The sequence below is a fragment of the Lathyrus oleraceus genome, chromosome 5 (assembly GCF_024323335.1).
Source record: "Lathyrus oleraceus cultivar Zhongwan6 chromosome 5, CAAS_Psat_ZW6_1.0, whole genome shotgun sequence".
Classification (NCBI taxonomy): Eukaryota; Viridiplantae; Streptophyta; class Magnoliopsida; order Fabales; family Fabaceae; genus Lathyrus; species Lathyrus oleraceus.
In genome coordinates this window covers 421417152-421424351 of record NC_066583.1, presented here as the reverse complement: position 1 = coordinate 421424351, position 7200 = coordinate 421417152, and positions in this window count along the sequence as shown.

Here is a 7200-nt window from a genome sequence, read left to right as displayed (position 1 = left end):
TTCAAAACATTAGTCATAGGTTTGAGTTATCACAGTGGTTGATGTAAATCTCACCTCATCCTTAGTGTTGGATTATAAGCCTTCCATGCTTATTATAGGGTTAACCCCTCACTAGCATGTTGAAGCCTTCCTCACATGGTGGATTATTGGTTTAGGTTGAGTTTTCTCCCTTTGATAACAAAAGAGCTTAAGGCTTTTGATCAAAACAATTCACCAATCTTTGAGATTTTTACCCCGAACTACGAGGTTTTGATCCTCCTTTGTGATAGTACGTAGGCAATGGGTTCATCCATTCAAATAACAAAAATTGTAAATATAATCTATTCTCTTCTCATCCCCCCAATCTTTTGTACAAATATTTTCACAAATACCAACCTACAACACATATTTGCAAAAAGGGTTCCCTTAGAGTACTAAGGATGTTTTGGGTGCATAAAACCTTCCCATTTCATAACCAACCCCCTTACCTAGATCTCTGACATTTTTATTAGTTTTTGATTTGAAAAACTTCTTACTTGGCTTTTGTTCGCGTTTTAGCCTTTCCTTTGGACAAATAAAAGTGCGGTGGCGACTCGAATTGTATGTTGACTTTTGGTTTAGTCAATAAACCTAAAGGTAACGAAAACCCCGCTACAGAAAAGTGGCGACTCTGCTGGGGATTGAAATCTCTCTAGTGGGTTTAGCCTACTTTTTGCTTGTATGTGTGTGTTTATTTATATTTGTTTGTGACATATTTTTGTGCAAATTTGGGATGAATGTATTGTTTGTAATGTATGAATTGCTTGATATATTAATTGCTTGTATGCTTGGTGGTTTGGTGAGATGAGTTCTATTCCCGGACTCGAGTGCACTTATGATAGGAGAATGGCATAGTCTTGTTGGCTTGTGTGGAGTTATTCCTTAACAAATTAACTTACAAGTCCATTCACTTGGTGGAGGTCTTGTTGGGATCAATAATGTCACACGAGTAGTCGTGGTTAGGCATTACTCTTTCCAATATAAACCTTAGAAGCCAAGGACCTTAGATACCTAGCCCATCTTGGCCTATTTTAGGACGTAGTGAGAAGGTCGTTCAAGTGTAAGACTTGAGGCGATTGTTACGCGATACTACACTCATAAGAGTCCCTCTTGAGAATATTTTTGGAGGACGAGTAGTCGTTTTATCCGAGAATATCCGAAAGATGAGATGATGAGTATGGAAATATTTTTAGAACATGATTGTCAGGTTTAACCATAGTACGTTCCTGTTGGGTGCTGTCGCATTACGCGAAAAACCGGCGGGAAAAGAAGAACAACAGAGCCGCCACCGTGCGTTATTTATCCCAAAAGAGGGAAAGGAAACGCTCAGAGTAAACCTAGGAAAAGAACATGGTCTCGCGACCAAAGAGGATGGGTTCGGGAGTCGGTTATGCGAAGGGAAGGTATTAGCACCCCTACGCATCCGTAGTACTCTACGGGATCCACGCACAAAAGGAAAGAATATGGTTGCTATAACACTGCTCAAACACACACACACTGGCTGAAAGAAACACAAGAAACTGACTGAAACTGACTCGGCAGGATATCGTATCCTGGGCCTACTTAGTCTATCAGGCATAGACATCAGAGTCGAAGTAGTTCGGACTGGGGAAACGACACATGCTCGCTAGGATATCGCATCCTATGCATACGTATCTTCTCGGACGAGAGAAGAATCAGAGCATTCGTAGCTCGGCTGACACGCACTCAAACAAACACAGGCAAAGGCAAACGTGGAGCCCGAATGCCAATCACTGGACTTACATCAGCATCCGAACCAAACAAAACCCACACTAGAACCCGAATGCCACTCGATGGACTTACATCGGCTTCCAAGCACACAACAACACAACAAGTTAATAGGGAGTCGGGGACTCGAGCCTATAACTGTCAAGCAACACACAAAAGAAAAGAAAAGGCGCCCGGAGAGATCAGCTCAATCTCCTGCCTACATACTTCATCCGGCATGAAGATCAGGGCGATGTAGTTCCCCTACGCAGGGACAAGGATCTAGCCTAACTAGATAACAGAGGGAGACACAACTCTAGGGAGACTACGACTCGAGCCTAGATGTTGTCATGCAAAGTCAACCCTAAGTTAAGGTTTCTAGCTAAATGGCACAAGGGCCAACCTATCCTAGACATGACTTGCACAGGAAGCAAGCCACACACACACCAACTTGCACAGGAAGCAAGGGTCTCGATTGCAACTAGGGCAAGAGAAAGGGGAGGTCTCAATCGCAACGAGGGCGAGAGAAGAGAATTAGTGTTAGTTGTTAGTCAAACTCGACAAGACATCGCATCTCGTGCCTACGTATCTCATCTGGACATGAGAATCAGAGTTGCCGTAGTTCGGCTACGGAGGGAAAAAGGACTCGATTGCAACTAGGGCAACAGAAAGGGAAAGTCTCAATCGCAACGAGGGCGAGAGAAAAGAAAAGGCTCGATCGCAACGAGGGCGAGAGAAAGGAAAAGGCTCGATCGCAACGAGGGCGAGAGAAAGGAAAAGGCTCGATCGCAACGAGGGCGAGAGAAAGGAAAAGGCTCGATCGCAACGAGGGCGAGAGAAAGGATCGCAACGAGGGCGAAAGCAAACAAGGATTAGTCTAAACTAAACCTAACTTGCACAGGAAGCAAGTCAAACAAACATACAAGCACAGGTAGCACACACTATATACACACAAGGGGCTCACACAAGGGTTAGGTTTTAGTCGAGGGGTCATATCAACCTCGACAAACAAACCTCTGGAATGGGGTGAATGGTGCTCTTAACCTTGACATTGAGAGCCAAGGTGAAGCAGATGAAAGGTGAGTGAAGATGAGACTTCACAGCTTCTATCCCTGGCCTGGGAGAGCTTAAGACAAGAATGTGTGGGTTCAGAAGGTGGGAACCCTTCTACACATTTGATACTGACTCAACTGTGCAATTGCACAAGATCTTGGGTTTTTATCTGTAATGCATCAACACAGTGGTGTGAGCAAAACAGAAGACACACTGAATAGCAGGGGATAGGTTGCTTATCCCTTGGTTCTGCCAATTGCCTCTTCACTTAGGAGGTCTTTGACTATGTACAAGGACAAATTAAACATACACAAACATTGCCTCTTAAGGAGGACTTCAGACAGTTGCCTGGCCAAGTAACAGGCCAGGTCTTCCAGACTACATGAAGAAAAAGGAATTATACCTCAAGCAAGTTGCTAAATAGCAAAGCAAAGCAAGTTCAAAGAACTTAAGCAACTAATGGTACCTGAAATAGTCAAACAAGTCAGTACACATTTCAACAGTCAAAGCAAAAGGAATTGGGAAGCAACAGTCAACACAGAGGGACCAATGTGCAAAGCACAAGACTCAAATCATATGAGTCAAGCCACCTACAAAACCAAGAGGTTAGACAATGATATTCAAACAAGCTTAATCAAAAGAAATTGATCTCATTGGTCATTTGGTGTTCAACCTGAAAACATAAGCTCAACAGTAAGTAACTGGACCACTAGGACAAGCCTAGGGTCAAAAAGGAATGAGAAAGTCAAAACAGCAAATGAAAGTCAACCAAAATCAAGTTCAAACATTTAAGAAGCAAGCTCAATTGGTCTCAAGTTTATATCATGCATCATCATCAATTCACAAGCAAAAGAAGTCAAAGCATGGCAAGGGATAGCTCAAAGAAGTCAACAGAATGACTTGCATCAAAAGTCAACTCAAACATTTTTAAAAATCACCAAATAAATCATGATCAATCCTAACACCTATCATGGTAAGCATGTAAAATTTCATCACATTTGGACAAGTGGAAGGCAGTCAATGAAAATCATAAAGTCAAAGCAAATTTGAACATGCTCAATGAAGTCAACAGCAAGACTTAGCTCAAAACCAAACATAATCAATTCCAAAAATCACCAAATAATTCATGCTCAATCAAAATCCATAACATGACATGCATATGAAATTTCAGCTCAATTGGATCATGGGAAGGTGGTCAATTAAAATCAGAAAGTCAAAACAATTTCAAGTATGCACAAAGAAGTCAAACAAACATGCATCAACTTGAAAAATTCATAACTAAATGAAAACAGATGAGAAATGAATGGGATCAACACCAATGCAAAGCTCAAGATGTCTAGTATGCACATGTAAAATTTCATGATCATCCAATAAGATATGAGAATTTCACAAAGGAAATGGCAAGATGTATCACACAAAGTCAACATTTGACTAGGCAGGGAAGAAAAATCTCAAACAAATAGGAAATGGCATAATTAAATCCAAGAAAATTCACACACAAACTATACATATAAGCGAAGGTTCATGCAATAATTCACATCAATTGGAGGTCAGGAAGCATGTCAACAAAAATCATGAAATTGCATAACATTGGTGTGACACAAATTGTCACACCCTACTTCAAAAAATCACAACTCTCAAACCACATAATACAAAATCATGATCTTTACATCAAAATAAACATGAGTGTGTCTAGTTTGCACACAAAAAGTTTCAAGTCCATAGGATAAGTCATGACCATTTCACAAATGATTTGGTAAAATGTACAAAATGTTGTCACATGAGCAAAGCCCTAGCCAAATAAATTTTCCACATGTGCACAATTTGAATAAAAATGCTTATAAAAAACTAGATGAAAAATGGAGAATAATGCAAAAAGTCCCATCCCAATTGGATCATCCCTTAATTATTTATGAATTTTTGAAAATTGTAAAGGAAATGGAATAAAAATTTAAATAAAACAAATAATGTAATTTAATTAGGAGAAAATAAAAGAAACAACTCAGGAACAGCCCACGGGAACAAACCGTGTTACTTAGGCTTGGCATGGCTGCGCTTGAAATAAACAAAACTCTGCGTTTTGTTTAAGTGGCCCAGTCAAGGGGCCCAGTCAGCGAAGCTACAGCCAATAGTACGCCTGCGTCATACCGTGCTGGACCAATGGGAACGCTCTCTCTTAAAAACACATGTACTGCGTGAACGTACAGCCCTAAGGATCTAACGGCAAGGCAAATGAAAAAAAAAACCCAGCATCACGTTGCAGAAAGAACGTCCAGTATATACATGTTCATCACAGCAAATTCCAGCAACACAATTTTTTACTAAAATCGAAAATCCAAAATACCAAAATGCTCCTCTAAACATGCTCAAGCATAAATCAACTTCCATTAATCTTAAATCATGCTAAATAATTCGGATCGACCCAAAACACATTTGAACATAAAACTTCAAATCCTAATATCTCCTTTAATACTCGATGAAAATCCATGGTTCAAAGTTCATTGCAAACTACGCTCAAAGATCTACAAGAAACCTACCATAATTTCATGAATTTCGATTATGGAAAACTGACCTTTAATTTATGGCAGAGCTGGATTTGCGGTCTTTGAGCTACAAAAGCTGAAAACAGAAGCTCCATATAGTCCAGGTTGAAGAATGGATGAAGAATCTCGGTTCAATGGTGCTCCATTTTCCCTTAATCATGAGCTGCCATGGAAGAGCTTGATGGAACAGTGCCACGAAATGACTTTACAGCTGGGTTATCACGTCTTCAAAGGGTTCCAAAATGGTGGCATATGATGAAATAGACATCCCAAGCTCATGCTCTTTGAAGGTTTTTGCAGAAAGTTCAAAAATGAAGGAAATGAGTTTTTGAGAGAAATGAATTTTCTGTTTGTTTAGAGTGGCTGCTAGGGTTGGAAATTGCAGAAAATCTGTTTTTATACTTCTGTTTTAGCTTTGCTAAGTGAATGCTAATCAAGATTAGCTCAAATGAAGTAAATTGGCCATTTTGCTAAGTTTCACTAAGTTGGCAAGGAGGGTGCATGTTCTGCACGAATTTGGGCTTTAGGCAAGTCAGAAATGATGTTCTGAACTAATTCCAATTGGTCACTTGAATGGAAATTACTTATTTCAAAAAGTCAAAATTGCACCTCACTTGAAATTACACATGCTAGGTTCAAAAGTGCCATTTTGATTGGCAATGTTTTGGCACATGAAGTTTACATTTTTGGAAAGAGGAGGTAAAATGTGGTTTGTTGGAAAAAACCCCACCAAAATTGGCCAAATGGTTTGAGAGATATGGCCTTTTGAAGTTCAAGATTTTGTGAAAATGAAATGATCATATCTTGACAACCATACATGGGAATTGAGAGTTCTTGGACTTTTTGGAAATGGGAGAACAAGATCTTCAATTTTCATGTTGGGCAAAAATTCATTTGAAGCTTGTATCATGATGTAAGTTTGGGATCAAGAAGTTTCCATTTTTGGCAGTTAAAATTACAGGTCCAGTTTCTATTTTTGGAAATTCTCTGATTGGCTTCAAATTCTTCAATGATATTGTTTGCCATGATACATGAGGCCTATTGGGACATGAATAAGCTCTCTCAAACCAAATCCATCCATCAAAAACCATAAAATCAACCACAGTTGACCAAGTTTGACTTTCTAGGGTTTCTGACTGACTGTGCATTGACTGATGACTTCTGAGCCTCCAATCTTTGACCTAAACACTTCAAATGAACCTCCAAGTCATGTGAACAAAATGGACCAACCTTAGGGCCTTAGCTCCTTGGAAATTGCACTTGCTTGCTTGGTTGACTGATCTCCTGACCAGTTTGACCTAATTTCTTGATTGGCTTGCACTTGAGGCAAATGGGACAATGCAATGCTATGCAGTGGACCATGATATGCTATGACCTAATATGAGAATGTATGTACAATGACAGGTGCAAATTTGAGGTGCTACAGCTGCCCCTATTCAATCAGCTGGGAACCCGAACGGATGATAGCAGCGGCTGTCAGACTTTCAGGGTAAACAGGGATTGAATACTAAGAACCGTAGAATTTGCACAAACGGGGATCCACCAATGGAAACGTCCCCCGGGATTTGATATTTATTACTGGGTATTTTTTTGTTTTTTGTTTTCAAAGGGTGCGGCCACATCCAGACATCGCAACGACGATGAATGGGAAAAGAAATCACAACTAGATGCCAACGGACAACTAGGAAAAACTCAACGTTTACCAAGACCAACGGAGAGGTAACCAATCATTAATGAATGACTGGAAAAGATGCAACCATGCGTCAACGGACGAAAATGGGAAAAACTCAACGTTTACCAAGACCAACGGAGAGGTAAATCCACATGGGGACAGGTACAACTAGACGTCATAGGACGA